Consider the following 17146-nt stretch of genomic DNA (forward strand, 5'->3'; position numbering starts at 1 on the left):
CACTGTATTTGAATAAAGAAAAATCTGTTTTACATACATAACACACAGATCTATTAGGAGTGGGTGATATGACCTAAAATTGATATCACAGTAAAAAAATATTTACACTATATACAGATGGTATTATATCACAGTAACACAAAATTAAAAAGGATACTCCATTCAGAAAGGTTCAGATGAAGCATATCAAGAATGCTACTTCTCAGTCTAATCACTCAGAACATAATATACACTTCAGATAACTTATGATCACTGATAAACCTGAAAAAGAATACTACATTGTTTTCAAGCCTTAGAAAACATTGCAATTTCGGGTTGTTTTCCGCTTGAGTTGTGCACGTTCTTGCGTATAAATAAACTTGTTATCTGTTTGAATTTATCTTCTGTTGCTAGCGGCTCTTTGTCTCCAACAGGTTACAGCTGAGTAAATATGTTTGAAAACTTAATGTAACATACAGTAGGATTCCAGCACTTTATCATCCATTAAGGAAATTTGAGTCTGCTTAATAATAAATGAGCGGACTACGCTCACGTAATTGTGTTGATTTATTAACTATTTTCTTCACTCAAACTCAGGGTCTTTAATTGCTGCTGCTGTGTTTTTTAAAGATAAATGTGCATCACCATACATTAATACTTTATTAAAAGGGAGGCTCTTATCTTCATTTACCCATTGCCATGTTAAATCGTAGTATCAAAGCTCCACTGATGATGGCTTTTTTCCTTCATCATGCACACACACAAACTCAGAGGTTGAATCCAAATGCCCACCCTTACAGACTTGAAGACTTTTGTCACATGTATAATGAAATCATCACGTCAAATCTGGTGAAGGTGTTGGACCACGGGGGGTGAAATGCACTGAACAGCCCTTAATAGTACTGATATTGGCAACTTATGAACGATAAATGTAGGTCTATTACTTTACATAGTATCTATAGATACTATGTTTATCACAGCAAAATGTTACTATATCAACATTAAACCCTCAAATGAGGAATTTCTGCTACACTTTCAAACACTTCCACTGCAGCTAACTGTGCCTCAGCAACCACAATCAGAGCTAGTGATGCAGGCACGCAGCCAGTAGTTTTCCATATGCCAGTAGTGGCTCAGTTGAAGGTGTTATGGGCTCAAATTAGGGTCAGTAAGATTTCAGGCATGCAAAGAGATGTTCACAAGTAATTCCATGGTTTGTAGTAGTAAATCAACCTGTAAAATAAATCTGTAGAAGAAACTTAGATGTGTGACTAAAATCTGAAAAAATTAGTAGTGAGGCACAACGCAGAACTGTGAAAAAAGAAGTGCTTGAAAGGTGTAATAGATCTTCAAGATGAAGGACCGCAAACCCACCTGGGTACATCTTGAAAATCAACTCCACCTTTCAGGATATGAGGCGGAGATGAAGGTAACGGACCCACCTGCTCTATTTTTGTGAAATGGCCAATATTGTGTTTTGGGCAGTGATAGTGACATTGACTTTTGATCTTTGACCAATAAAGTCTAATCAGTTCATCTTTGAGTTCAAGCAAATGTTTTTGCAAAATCGGAAGAAATTCACTCAAAGTGCTCTTAAGTTTGAAGGGGTTCCCTCAAGGCGTTCCTGAGCTATTGGGTTTGTGAGGTCATAGTGACCTTGACCTTCAACCTTTGACCACCAAAATCTAAACTGTTCATCTTTGAGTCCAACTGAAAGCTTAAACCACATTTTAAGAAATTCCCTCAAAGCATTACTGAGATATCGTGTTTATACACAGATATTTGTTCACAAGAATGGGACAGAAGGACAGACAGACGTGATTACATAAATAAATCAAAATGATATATAAAATATCAAACTCTTCCTTAAAGACTGCTATCAGGAAATCAAAGTAGCCCATTTTGTATTTCTATAAAACAAAAGGCAAATTTAAGCATTAGCCTAAGACGGACTTATAACAACATGGTCCAACAAATCCTAGATACATCACCACAGGTGTTTTCGCTTATCTTACTTGATTAGAAGTCCCATCAAGACTTTGTGTACAAACTGTGTTTAATTGACAGCTCGCTGGCTCTCATGTTAGGGCAAGGCTGACAGGACAATCACTATTCCTAACATGCAGTCTCACTAAAATTCCCCTTTCATCTCATTGAGGCAGCCACAAGACATGTCCACTTCCTGTCAATAGCTGATCCTGTCCTGCTTGTGTTGTGCAAGGTCAGTCTGATTTAAGTTGTAAATGTAAAACTTATGGAATGCTGTTGTTAGTTAGCTAACCATGCTAGCTGCCGGAGTTTACACTTGCAAATAAATTAATCTATGCACAACCTGGTCTGACAGCAGTATATTCCCTAGTACTTAGACTTTCGTTGCGTAAAGTAAATTCCAGCACAGCTTCACAACAACATATGCAAGTTAAAGTCTAATGAACCAGAATGATTAAACACACCTGTGTGGATGTGTTTAACCTAGTGACTGAGCTGAGCAATACAGAAAGAAAACATCAATCACAATATTTTAAATAAATAAACCTCAGTGTTCCTAATTTGAGGAAACTTTCAGGCATTATCATGTCAATCAGGTGGATAGGACAGGAAGAGGCATTCATTTCATTACGCAATAAATGTCTAACACATTCAGCAAATAATTTCTTGTACCCATAGTGTCGCCATTAAGAGACCAGAAAAAGCAAACAATTACATTTAACCAAGTAACAATGACAATCGAAATCACCTGGCTTTAGGTAGCCCAACATCAAACAATAGTCAAATATTGTAATCAAAACCTAATTGAGAGCAATGCGTGTTTTGTGCATGACTCAACGAGTTTCCAAATTGGAAAAACAAAATCATTATCATAGTCGTTATGAGGTAGACAAGCTGACCACCAGTAAAGAAGTTGCTTTTTCCCAATGTTTCCCTTAGATTTTTTCAATCTCATTGAACTTCGCACAATTTTTTTTCATAGACTTGTTTCCTCAGAGATATGACTGGTTTGTTTGTCTTCATAATCAGTGTGGTTAATTGCAGCCCTGCTGACTCATCGCAATACACTTCAATTGTCAACATGCCTTTGTGTCAACATATCAGTACTGATAAGCCCTAATGTAGGTTACCTGTATATGGGCAAAAATAACAACACTTGTCGGTCCAAGTCTGAAGTTCACAGCAGATTTTTTCTTTCTTTTCATGAAAACTACTAATAACACAGATGTTGATGTAGACATATAAGAAAGATTTTAGCAGAAGTGAGAACACAAACATTGCAAAACACAAGTTGCACATTTACCAATCCATCACTATAAAAAAAACAAACAAAAAAAAACAACAAACACATCAAGGATCCCCACTTAGATCCACAACAGACCATGAATCCACAAGGAAAGTCTGTGAAGACTCATGTTGGTCAGAACGACTCAGAAGAGAAAATAACAACAAAAAGCAACCTCCTTATTCGCCTGGAGATCTCCAGGAGCCCTCCTCAGGAAAACCCCTTGCTCCTTGAGCTAAAGTTTGGCTGCAAATCATCCACCACAGACAGTGATTGTGCCTAACTAAATCCCACAGCCCAATATCATAATCATCTTTAGGGAACCACTGCGGAAACTGCAGAAACCGAGCGGTCGCCACATTTCCACTGCCAATGCCAACACTGTGTCACGATATTTCATAACCCATCATGAGCCTGTACTGTTTCAGAAAAGCTAGGGGTCTCAGTATGGGTTGCACCCACACGTTACTGTCTTGTTTAAAGAAATAGGCGATGTGGGCTTTGAAGTTAGCGCAGCAGGTTGGATGCTGTCGAAGAAACCGTGTGCTACATACCCACCAAGGCCTGTTTACATAGCTAGAGTGCTAGCTCTAGATAGCACTGTTCACATAGTCGCTCGCAATTGGGTGACGTTTGCCTAACATTAAACACGGACCGGCACTAAGCTATGCACTAGCTTCCTCAAAGACCTGGTAAATGCCAACAGCAGTTAAAGCTGGGGTCGCATACTGAGGGCGGTTTCCCTACCTTTTATCCATTAAAGCATTTAGTCCCGTTGCCTAATATTAGCATACAGCTGCTAGCTAAGCAACGCTAACTGTCAAGACTTGGCCAGCGAGCTAACGTCCCTCCTCCTGCTCTAGAAAACCACACTGACATGACCACAGCGCTGGGAAAACATCGACGATATCCATCATGGACTAAACCCCACCAAAGCCACTGAGATGCAATATCGATAACTCACAGGCTTGTTTTCGTTGTATACTTACAATAGGTCCACTGAGAGTAGTCCATCCATTGAAAGCCGCTGGGTAATATGTAATAGCAACCCACACAACTGTGACATAAACGAATCTCAATCGGTGACCCAGTTTCTCTTCACCGTCATGCCTGTCGGACCACTAACCTAGTTTTTCAACCAATGGCGTTTGTGCTACTGCTGTAGGTGTCCCTTCAGCCAATCAGACGCGAGTTCACGCTGGGAAAATATGATGGACGTGCTACTTGGCCAATCACAGCCGGGGTAGAACGGAATGCAGAGGCTACTTGTGTACACTGCATTACGAGCCATTTAGAAGGTAGGCTTACAACATGAGCTGGTCTGGTGCTAAATTGCCCTATACTGTATTTTGATGCTTTAAATGAAATTATGCTGTTGTACCCGGATCTACTCACTTACTTATATTGAATGTGGACATTATGAGGCATTTAATATGAGGGCCTAAAAATCAAATTATTAAAAATGTATATGTATTTATTAAAATTGTGTTGTATTGTAAGATTTCTCAGTCAGAGTTACCACTTGGGAAAAAAAGCATTTATTAGCGTATATATATATATATATGTGTGTGTGTGTGTGTGTGTGTGTGTGTGTCTTCAGTCCTTTATTCTTGTTCTTCCTTTAACTTTTCAAGTCCCTACGATATACAAGCAGGTGAAGTTAACTTGTCATTGTGAAAATTATTTATAGTGTTAAAGTGTTTTGTTACAGTGACCAGTGTAACTGGAAACATTCATGAAAACAAGTAACACCCCTATTGCATCAAATTCTATAGTTGCCCACACTGTATAGGCTACATTTACACCTCTTGCTGCTCATATTTCTAACTCCTTTACAAACAGAAAAACACACAATAAATACTGTAATCTGACCCTGTAATATAAAAGGTCATGTGTACACACTGTATGTGATAGATGTGATTCTTTTTTCCTTTAATGCTCTCATTTAAAACTGAGAAATAAAGTGGAACATACTGTAGATGAAGACAATACATTGTCGTAGTAGTCCACTAGGGGGCCATGAGGCAAAAAAATTAGTTAAGGACCCCCATTGACTCCTGTTTGTGGTAATTTGGTTAAACACAAATTTCAGCACAATGTACATTTTCATACAAGGCTCCTCTAAGAAGACAAATAGAAAAGACAGGCAATAAGGCAGAACTCACCTTGAGGCCCTATCATTCAATATGATATTGTAAAATATGATACATTATCCTCCTCTGTGTTTCCTGTCATTGTGATTTAAAGTCACATTCAAGGATACATTTGAATATTTTTTGGCACTTTGTCTTCATTGGATGATTCACAGTAGGGGGTGACAGAGACTGATTTGGCCAGTAATTGTTCAATGCACAGCTGGATTCCACACAATGAAAGAGCGCTAAAGTGTTGTGCTGTTGTTGTCATGTTTTTGTGAAAAAACATTTGAAGGATCATTATCTCGCTGATGCTTTTGTTTGTCTGACAAAAACTGTTTGTTAGTGCAATTGTTCCTTGCAGCCATTTTGCATTTAACTCCAATCATCAGTCTACATTTAGATGCTCTATACCAGATGTACTGTTCCTCCTGTTTCACCTGATTTTAGACTGCTAATAAGGAAAAATTATATATTATATACATATATATATGATGCACTAGATGCACTATATGATGCACTATAACAAGTATTTGATTTTCAAAAAGAACAGTGCAAGTAAATTATCACATTACAATCAGAGGCTCTAAATATTAAAAAGCTGCAACATATCAAATGCAGTTTTCCTTATTGAAAATCCTTATGATTTCAGTAGGCTATAGTGTATTCATTTGGGTTAGTGCATTTTGCTGTTCCTGTCATTTATCTCCCTTTACCACCCGTTCTTTCTTTCTTTCTTTCTTTCTTTCTTTCTTTCAATTAAGCTTCCACAGCGCTGACGATGAAATACTGAGATATTACAAGGAGAAAACAGCTTACCTTGACATGAACCTGAATCTGGTAATCCATAGCCATTTGATATTTGTCTGTCCTGTTCCCTGGAGAAAATCTTGTATCAAGCTTGTTTTGTAAGAGCAGCTGACCCTGATTTGGCTAATGAAGCACTTTGGGTCTCTTGATCCAAATTATTGAATGGTTGATTAGCACATATACAATTAAAACCTGACACTGCTCACTCTTACAAACAATTACAGTTGTTCAACTGTAGCACATATTCCTCTCATTATACCCAGACAGACACAAATCAGTTACATCAGAAACAAACAGCTACAAGGACTGTACTTGTTAAAAGAGATGAAAATATGTGCTGTTTCTTGCAAACATATGTTTCGCCACTAGATGTCAGTGCTGGGTCATGGTAAAAACATAGGTTGTCAAAATAAAATTCATACAATTTTCATTCCCATGTTGGTAAATTGTTGCTAAAAGTTTTCTGTCCATCCTTTTTTGTTCTGTTTTGTAAGTTTTCTGTAAGTGTTGAGGTTTAGACCAAAAGACAATAAATGTCCAAAACATCTTGAAGATACTAAAAAAATGTCATTTTCCATCAGATACTCATGGTGCCTGTGGTATTTATTAGATAATAATCACAAATAATAGTTCACACAATATTGCTGTGGAGATACGGGCCTAAAGTTACTTTGCCATCACTTAACTTTTCCTGAGGTGCAGGAAAATATATGGGAGGTTGTAAGGTAGTCAAAGTAAAGAACAACTTTTTTGCACAAAGTTTTATGTCTACAAACTCAAATGATTAATTATTCTGATTAACTTCTAGTATTTACTGCCTTTACATACTGTTGGATATAAGATATTTTAATTAAGATTATGATAGCCTACGGAATATTGAATAAGCAAAATGTAAATGTTCAACATTGCTGTCTATTGAGTAGGCTACTTCTTACAATTAATCTTTCGTGAATAAACTTAGTTGCATGGCGCCTGATTTTATTCACAAACATTTTTATTGTGAATTATTGTACACTACATCTCAAATCAATATATAGAAAAAAAACAAAACAAAACAGTCCAATATGAATCTAATGACGAGCACTTGAGCGGACGAGATATGAGTGTAGGAGTTACGGGTCGCTCCTGAACGCATCGTGCCTATCACATGGCAGGTGATCGTTGAGAGGAGCTCGCGCAGAGTACGAACGGTGCAACGCAGAGTAGAGACGAGGGGACAACTGTAGTACAGTTCAGGGTATCTTCTTACCTGTGTGAGTGTGTTTCATGTGTGTGTGTGTGTGTGTGTGTTATGAGGAAGTCTGTGTGTGTTTGTGCGCTCACTTTATCACTTTAAGTGTCACCGGCAAACACAATTAAAGGATTTGTTTCGATTAAAGCTTCAGAGGAGTTGCACCGCCTTTCGTAAGTAAAATGACAACATGAGGCTCATTGCTGTAGTAGTCTGCTTCTGTGGTGGCTTCACTTTAAGGTTAGCCTGCTTTTGTCTGAATATACAATTTAATTTCTGTGAGAAGTTAAATTGAATATTGTAGTGATAGACTACAACAACAACAAAACAACAAAAATGATAAGCTTATTACAAGCATTTTAAAACAACAAACAATTTACAAGTTCTCAAAGATGTGATCAAGGGATTGTACATTAATAATTGCCTGGTTTTACTATAAAGGAGTTGTTTAAGCTTTTTCCTTCCTTGCTTCCTTCCTTGCTTCCTTCATGGGCTTTTGCACCTAAGAAGAAATAGTGAGAAATATACATGTAATGTTTTTAATGGGAGGTAATGTGTTGTCTGTAGTGAGCAATAGTGTGTTTGCAGAGACTTAACCATACCTTTAATCCTCTTTACTAATACTAGAATAGGCTACACTTTCTTATGGTAATTCTATAAGGGCTTTATATTGCTATATGTTATCAGTATGTGTGGCATACAGTGGTGTCCAACAGTAGGTAGGATAAGTATATTGTGGAATATTTAATATGCCCTTACAGTTAATATGGATAGATGTTTTTTTTTTTAATATGACTGCAAATTTGGCTCCAGGACAGAAAACATGCTACTTTTTTATTGTGACTCTCCGCTTGCTCAGTCATGTAGCCTACTGTCAGCTTGGAGATATAAAATGATGTTTAGTTGTACTGACACATGCTGTGTAATTGCAAATCATCAGCCTCTGACAGCGTGAGTAAAGGGAGGGTAGGGGGGGTTTGAGGGAGAGAGATGGAGGGAGGGACTGAGAAAAAGAGGGGATGCTGATATGCTAATGGAAGAATTATCTAGGCTGATGTGTGGCTCCCCTCTGCTAAAGCATCTGCTGCATCCAACACTGGAGTTGCACATGTACATGGGGACGCACGCGCACACGCAAGGACATCAGACAGGCGGCTTGAGAGAACTGAAGGAGCCTCCTGCCACTGAATACAGCAGGCCGGTGCCTCTTTTCTATTGCAAATCTCATTTAAAAGGGAGAGAGTTGAAAAGCATCATTTTGCCGCTGATGGCAGTGAATTGATTAAAGCTGCTCTGGTTGGCAGTTGGGTGGCATTAGCACTTAGAGACAACAGAGGAAATAAAAACCTGGGCTGAAGTGAAGTGGTAGAAGCATTATAACAAATCTTTTTGTTGTAAAATTCATACAACAGTTTGTTTTGACAGCGCTGTTAGCCCACTTGTTTTAAAGCTAAGCCTGTGCACGACACACACACACACACACACACACACACACACACACACACACACACACTGGATCAGCAGATGATGGCACTCATCCCTGTGATCAAAGCCACTTGTGTAATACCAAGAGCGGTGGTCTTTTTCTGCAGTCAGATAGGTTCAGATGATTCTCCCTGTCATCTTCACTACTGCTGCTAATCACAGCACTACTGCAGTTCACTGGAGGTAATCCACTGTTCCCTAATGGCGAGGAGAGACACAGAAACGGGAGATGAATAAGAGAAAGAGAGATATAGGAGAGATTAAGTCAAAGGAATGGCTGCAAAAGAGGGATGAGCAGGAAAGAGGAAAAGGGTAGAAACCAGGAAGACAAAGTCATCCTGTAAATCTACAAGGAAAAAATCCTCTGAGGGATGGGAAGAAAAGACAGTGAGAAAGAGAGAGAAGCATAAAGATGAAATGACTAGTTTATTAGAGGTTATCTTTGGTTTGCTGTCAAGCCAAGGGAAAGGAAATGAGAAAAAGGTGGTAGAAAAAAGCAGAACAGAGCATAGATGGTGCACAGGCCATAGTCATACTCCTGTCAGACATAAAACTGCAAATAAATTAAATCTGAAATCTGAAAAAGAGAGAAAAATAGACTTATTTGAAAATCCACACCAGCGACCCAAAACATAGGTGGGTGAGGGATGAGTTCAAGGTTTAACAAGTGATAAAGGAGAGTACTGTGTTGGTAGAAATGCTCGATAATGTAAAAAAAATATAATGTATCATCATGCAGCGTCATGGAACTTCACAACAACTTTAATCCCCCTTTTTGAGCGCAGTCATCGTGCAGCCTGAGCTGTCTGTGTGTGGCAGCTACGTTAATAACTCGTTTAAAGAATTAAAGCCTCTTGTTGTTTGAGGAAAGAAGGAGGTAGAATTATAGATGACACACGACACCTGTTTGACTCTGATTAATTTTTTTCCAGTTTTTCGACATTTTATCGACAAATTGACTAATAAATCAAGAGAACAATCTTCAGATTAATCTGTAATTAGTTAAAGCCCTTTTCTCGGTTATTTTAATGCGGAACAATCAGAAAGATCAGTGAAACAAAGTGAGGTTGGTGCTGGTGTAGTTTTACTGTGCAGCTCCCTGCAAAGGCAAAGAATAGAGAGGTGGGTGAAAGATGTCCAGCTGCTGTTGTATCAAATGTAAATCCCCATTTGCTCATACTGTTTTTGCAGTCAGCTTTATTGATTTTCACTTGTCTGAATTGACACACTGCAGCCATGTCGTTCTCTCAGGCGTCTCTCATTCTCAAAGAAGGATGTGGAAGTGTTAAAATGGGAAGGATGGAGAGAATGGAAATCAGCTGTGTTGGTACCAAAGAGGTGGAGGATAGTAGCTTGTATTGTTCAGCTCTTACAGTGTGTGTGTGTGTGTGTAGATTCGATTAATCAAAAGATTAGAATGAAAGATTGATTGACAGAAAGATAATAATTGTTAGCTGCATCCCTATAAATGTGGACACATTCACACACATATTATGACATATGATGATGTGAAACATAGAGTATTAGCCATGACACTAAAAACAACTCAAGCAATAGAGTCTTCAAATTGTGTTTCCTCTTCTAGATATTTAGGAATCCGCAGTTTTTATTCCAGTAAGTGGAAAAACACATTTGCTCACAGTTTGATGTAAGATGTAAATGACTTGTCGCTACTTTGTTTTGCTATATTTGAATATTTTGTTTTTAACTGTGTCTGTGCTGCTGTAGTTTAACTAAGACCAGAGCCAATAATCACTCCAGGAGATGTGGCCGTATTTGATCAGGATTTGATTTCTTATTTGACTTAACTCCGTCCTGTGTTGCAAGAATTTTAGATACATTATATATCACCAGTCATTTTATAGAAGAAGATATCTCACTTTGCAATATACTGTTTAACTTCCTTAAGCAAGAACATTGTCATTTTCAGTGAAGAGATAAAATATGTGAATTAAGTGGAAAGAACGAGATGTTGAACGTATAAATGTATTAATATTTATCTCTATCTCTGACTGAGGCCAGTGGATGTGGGCGGACAGAAATTCAAATTTATTGAAGAATTAAACTGTAATTAGTTTGAGTATTAGTCCTCTCAAAACAGATGTAGTATTAGTTTCTTTTTCAGCTGGATGCGGATTGTTGTGTCTGTATCCTGCACGAGCACCGTGACAGCAAGACTGTGCAACAGCTTCTTGATGACATTTACACACATACAGCCAATGTGACTGTAACATCATCCTGTAATGTGATCTGTTCCTGGTCTCGTCTCAATAGCTCATTGTGACTATTACTCTGTGTAACCCTGGTCTCCTGTAGCCAAGGTGCCGGGCTCTGAAGAGCTGCACTTCACTGTTTTGTCCTGGTCTTCATGCCTGGCTTGTCTTTGTGGAGATAGAAGTTGTTACCACCCTGCTAGTTTTTCAGAATTAGGATGGGAGGCTAATGAGAATGCGCTCACAAAACCTTTTGAGCTCCATCTGAATCAGCGGGCAGAGCACAAACAACTCATGGTCTCAGTTGGTTTGCTCCACTTGGGCTCCAGCAGGAAGTGGCACTGGCATTTAACCATCATTGTTTCTTTTGTCTGCATTTCAAGGTTTTGTTTCTTATGCTGTAGTATATCCTTAAGACGATCACCTGACCTGACCAAGACATTTTGGCTCTGCGTGTTGCACTTTGACATAAATGTGAAGGAAGACGAGATCAGCCTGATAATTACAACAGTGGTCTTTATTCAGAATAACTGCACTGGAATAAAGCTGTTTCTGTCTTGGCTTAAAGTAGCATTCACACACATAAAGGTCAGTAGAGGAGTGATGCTCATACTTGGATCTGAGAAAACTCAGCTTGGGCTTGGAGACTATAAAACAGTTTTTTGGGGCTGGCAGGGAGGATCAAAGAAAATTATGCTAGAAGCTTCATTATGGGAAATGTGTTCCAGTTTTTTTTTTTTGTTGTTGTTCATTTGTTTTGGGGTTTTTTGGGGTTTTACCCATATGACAATTTCTCTGTCTCTACTGCTTTGATTTTCAACCACTCCTTTTTCAAACTGTATTTTGTGAGTTCTCCAACTTCACAGAAGAGCAATACTAAATGTTTTTCTCTTTTAAATGTCTATGGAAAGACGACATGTTGGTTAAAAGCCTGGCTAAGGAGGATCAGAACTTGGATTTATTCAGCATAGTAAAGTAAAGGTCCATGGTTATGTAGCAAAAATGATGGTGACTCTTCAACACATAGCATGTTGATTACGCAAATCTCACATTGATATAAAGATAACTTGTGCTAAGTTTAAAGGTAAAAGAAGTGGATAAAACCGATGGATAGCCATTAACAGTATGTGGGTGCACACAAACCTTTCAGCTGCCTCAAGAACACATGTGGCTGGCTGTTCCTCCCATGATGCTTTGCTGTGTCATCTCATCATCTTCAACACATGGCAGAATGAGTCCACTGTCTAATTGTCCACTTCATTACTCACAGTAGCTCCCATTGGGTTTTTTTTTTCTTTCAGTTCCCAGCTAAATGCTGATTGGTTACTCCCAACTGTCACATGAGGTTGTGTTAGTCTTTAATGTGTATGTATTAAGTGGTGTTGACATGTTGTTTTTACAGCACTGGCTTGCTGACACTGGTCTTTGAGCTCTCTGCTGGTTTCTACGCCTGAGGTCATGTCACGGCTTCAAAATGCGCTGGAAAATAAAAATCTGCATCTGCTTTGGAAAGACAAGACAGTGTGTCCTCCGCACAGCTGTACTTCCTACTCCAGGTGTTGCTCAGATTGAACCAATAGTTTCTCTTCTTTCTTCTTCTTTTTGTAGGTCAGCAGTTAGAAAGTTATGAGGCTAGTGAAGTATTGTTTTGTTTTTTCTCAATGGAAGGAATTTATATGATCAGGCTACTCCTCTATGGTTGTTTTCCTGAAGCTGTAAAAACAACACAAACATTTTGAACAGTGAATTTTGAACATCACACTGTGAATAATGAAGGTCTGGAGAAGATGGAGGACAAAGGTTTTTGTCTTTGGTAATTTACAAAATACTGCATATCTGAGGTTTTGCATGGATAAACTTCTGCCCCATCTCATCTCTAAAGAATTACATGCATGTCTGATTGATAATGATTTGTTTCATTGATGCTTGTGTTGTGCATGTGATCTTTGGAGGCTGTTTCTGGAAGAGAAAATCCATGAAGAAAATCATTATACAGCATTAATTGTAACCACTATCCTGACCGGCAATTAGCCACTTGGCTGGGTGCGGGAGAAGACCTTGTTTTTGGCTCACTTCAATGAGTAGATGTCCAGGCAATATTCACTGTTGGGTGAAGTTCCTATTTAATTAAGATTTTTGGTTTACAGCTAATTACTTTTATATTGCATGTGTGGTGATATAATGGCTGGCTTGGTTTTCTGGTGTGCCCGGGATGCGAGCGATCTTCCTTTCACTCATACATCATTAGCCAACCTATAGGCTATCCACACCAATATGTTTTATTTTTTAAAATGCATTACTTGTGCTACATTTACCCTGTTTCATTTTGAAAACTTCAGGATTATGTTCGCGTTCGCTTCCTGATTGGTTCTTATTAGCCTCAACTACTACTGGTGAATGCATCATGGATAATACATTATAAGCGTTTGCTGACCTTGTTGTCTTTGCTCACAATGTAGACCTTTGAGGGAACAGAGAGCCGGAGAGTTGGCAATAGAGAGAGCTATTGTTGCTTATTAGCAAGGACTAAGGTTGGGCTACATGCCCAAAAAATAAAATTGAAGCTTGCTACTTATTCACAGTTTTTATTTTTTTCTACAAGATACAACAAGTACAGTGAAGACATCCACTTAAATGATCAGTTCCAGCAGAGATGTAGGAGAATAGTCTTCACACATCAGCCTGATTTCTGCAGATAGCTGCTAGCTACTGTTAGCTATTCAGCTAGCAGGGATGGACGGATTTAACTAAGTCAGTACAATGTGCAAAAACTCAAATTATTTTGACATATTGCCCAGACCTTGCTAGGAGTATAAACTACCCCAACAGGGAACCGTGGTATGTAGAGAGTTGTGCGACAAGAGGCGATATACGAATACACTTCTTGAATAAAATGCGTAAACTTATTGTTCCGTTTCTGACACTCAGTTAGCAATCTAGCTAGCTAGCACATCACAATCACCAAACTTCTTGATTCTGCAAAAACATGTGGGTGAACTTGTGTGTGACTGGGCCGTATGAAGCTGACATATACATGGAATTTATTAGCTGTTGTTTTCTATCACCTGATGGTGCTTGAAATGAAAAGAGCTTAAAACAGCAAACATGCCTCTGACTTTTTTTGGAGTAACTGTCTGGAGTAACTGTCTGTCTCATAAATAACACTATGACTCAATGTTGTTGAATATAATTATGCTTTGTGTATTTAGCTGAGGATCAAGTTACAGGAATTCTGTGTAATGAAGTTCTAGATTAATATTAATATAATAAAGGGCTGCCAAGTGCATGGTGTAAAATATCATTAGGAGGAAGAACAGGTCAGAGAACTTAAAGTGAGGCTCGACAAACCTGCTCTCACTACTGATGTACAGTGCTCTCCATCTGTGTGTGAATGTGTGTGACAAGGCCATGCAACATCGACTTGTCAAAAGTAATTTTACTATGGTCATCACACACACACACACACACACACACACATTTTGCGCAACTATCCTTGGTAGGACCTTGCATTGATTTTTATTCATTGCTAACAACCTAACCCAAACCCTAACCTTAACCAGGACCTCAGAAATTATGTTTCATCTCAGTAGAAGAGATGAAACATCAAAGAGGTAACAAAAATTCGTATACACACACACACACACACACACACACACACACACACTGTGACCTAACTAGCGATCATTTCTTCGTGAGCACGTCTGGTGAGGTGGAAGAGCTAAATATAGACCTGGAGATGTTTGTGTATAAATCAACATGGCTTCGGCTTAATCAACCAATTTGCCATTGTTGTTGTGTAGAAAGCAGGTAAGAATCATCTGTTTTTCCACATCTTGACTTGAAAAATATCTTTCAAGCACTGTGGCATGATTGACATGTCCAACAGTATAAAAGTCAAGATTATAAATTACAGGGTTCTGTTGAACATATGGTATACAATAATAATCCAGCTGCTGTAGTTTCAGAAATAACACTTGATAAAAATCAGGAAATTGTGTATTCTTGACGTCTGATTTAGTTTTGCCCCACTGTGTGCTTTTGAGGAACAGAACAGGTAAAACTGGATTGAAGCTGTAATAGCTGATATGTGATGCTGCCATTCAACATCATTTAATTCAATATACTTTACCAGTATAAAGTTGATTACATTTTAGCAATCTAGGGCATGGGATCTAATCTCAATATTTTCTTGCAATACTTTTTTGACAAACAAACACAACAAAAGCAGTGCTTCTTCTATCATGTTTTCTAGTGTGCATGTGCACCATGAACTGGCCTTAACTCTACCAGTTCCTTGACTTCCAAGATGCTCAAGTGGTGGAAAATGTAAGAACACAATGCTTCGAAACCCACAACTGAGAGAGAGAGAGAGAGAGAGAGAGAGAAGGTAGATTTTCTGGCTGAACTACAGAACAGCACAGGGAACATCCTCATCTTAAATGTCAGTGGTCCTGTCGCATTGATGTCAATTGGTGAAGAATCTGGTGTTTCTTGTTGGCTTGGCGCTGCTCTCACACTCACACACACACACACACACACACACAGGTTTGCGCAGCTATCCTTGTTAGGACATTGCCTTGACTTATAGTACAGTCTAACCCAAATCCAAATTCATACCCAACTGTAACCTAAACTTAACCTCACTTCACACCTCACCCCTAACCTTCACCAGGACCTTAGAAATGACAGTTTGCCTCATTAGGACCAGGATTTGGTCCCCATGAGGACTACTGGTCCTGACAAGGTTGGTGTTTATACACGGTTGTATTTACCCTGTGTGACAGGAGGGCCTTGGGGGCTTAGGTCTGGCCTCTAGCTGGTGACAGTAATCCAAACAGGCTAAGTGAAATGAGGAGGAACAGCAAACTCACACACACCCCTCTGTGTGTGTGTGTGTGTGTGTGTGTATATGTGTGTGTCTCTTGCTTTTGTGTTTTTTCCTGTGTTAATGTTTAATCCTTCTTCTCAACCGTGCAGGTTCACATGCGTTTTGGCATTTCCTGTTCTCACAGGCTCATCCCAAAAATTGACCCGCGTTAATGTTTTGGTGATGCTTGAATTTCAGATGCTGCACGTTTCCCCATTTTGCAAAACAATGACAGCTTTATGTCGATGTTTGACAAGTAGACTAGCTTAATATTTAACATGTTTAAACCCCTGAGTCTCAGCTCGTGTGCTGCTGCTTAGCTCTGTAGAAATATTTGTGTAATGACCTTTTCATCAGTGAGTGAAAAGGCGAGTTCTGGTCATTTTGCTGAGCCTGATACTCTTATATAACTGTAAATACTTTTTTTTTTGAGGAGATGTAGTCATTTGCATGTGTAATGTATGCACATCCAAATGTCTTAGCTACATTCTGTGTATATATGTGAACACGCTGGAATAATGTTCCCAACCTTCTGTTCCTGTCATGCGAGTTAGAAAACAAAAAGCAGATGGAACATTTTCCTCTCATAGATCACAGCTGTTACTGGTCCATTGCCTCACATCCCCTAATATTTCCCCCTGTGTTATAATCAGGAACGCAGTGATGGGTGAACCCACCTGTGTATTTGCAAGAAAATGTAAAAAAAAAAAAACACACCAGATGGAAGATTTTAAAATAAACGTATAAGAAAAAGACTCAAATGATATATGTTCATGGTCCTTTGGGGAGGTTATAGTATTTAGCGTTAGGAGGACGCTGCATTTACAGCGTCTACATTTTAAACAAACAAGATATCTTGTACAAAATGTGTCACATTCTCAATGGAAATAATGAAAAAACTGAAAAAAGGAGCAAAAGAGCATCGACCTAAATAAAGATGGAGGTTGCCTCTGTGACGTTAGGTTTTTTGAAGAGCGGTTGTGAAGGTCAGAGTGGGCTGCTATGCCGTCGCCATCTTGGCAGCATCTGACTCGGCCTAACTCTTGTCTAATCCAAAAATAGGCAAAGAGGCAGGGCGTGTGTTGAGCCATATGCTCACCCACCTGTTGCTCAAAGCAGAACACCCTCAATTATGTGTAATTTTTTCTTTTC

General features: G+C 38.8%; 2 protein-coding genes across 11 annotated transcripts in view; one reads left to right on the forward strand and one right to left on the reverse strand.

Moving 5' to 3' along the window:
- The window catches only part of bmal1a (basic helix-loop-helix ARNT like 1a), a 30293-nt gene extending 25922 nt beyond the window's left edge, over window positions 1-4371 (reverse strand). The window contains exon 1 of one of the 2 annotated variants that reach the window (XM_056386899.1): window positions 4243-4371. The gene's annotated coding sequence lies outside the window, so the exon portion shown is untranslated. Of the gene's footprint in view, window positions 1-4000; window positions 4149-4242 lie in introns of those variants that run through there. The other variant, XM_056386898.1, reaches the window with a different exon arrangement.
- Window positions 4372-7390: 3019 nt separating this feature from the next.
- LOC130175917 (liprin-beta-2-like) overlaps window positions 7391-17146 on the forward strand; it is an 83762-nt gene continuing 74006 nt past the window's right edge. For 6 of the 9 annotated variants that reach the window (XM_056386602.1, XM_056386603.1, XM_056386607.1 and 3 more), the window contains exon 1: window positions 7391-7602. The gene's annotated coding sequence lies outside the window, so the exon portion shown is untranslated. The remainder of the gene's footprint in view (window positions 7603-17146) is intronic. The other 3 variants (XM_056386609.1, XM_056386610.1, XM_056386618.1) reach the window with 3 other exon arrangements.

This window comes from Seriola aureovittata, chromosome 10, assembly GCF_021018895.1.
Source record: "Seriola aureovittata isolate HTS-2021-v1 ecotype China chromosome 10, ASM2101889v1, whole genome shotgun sequence".
Lineage (NCBI taxonomy): Eukaryota > Metazoa > Chordata > Actinopteri > Carangiformes > Carangidae > Seriola > Seriola aureovittata.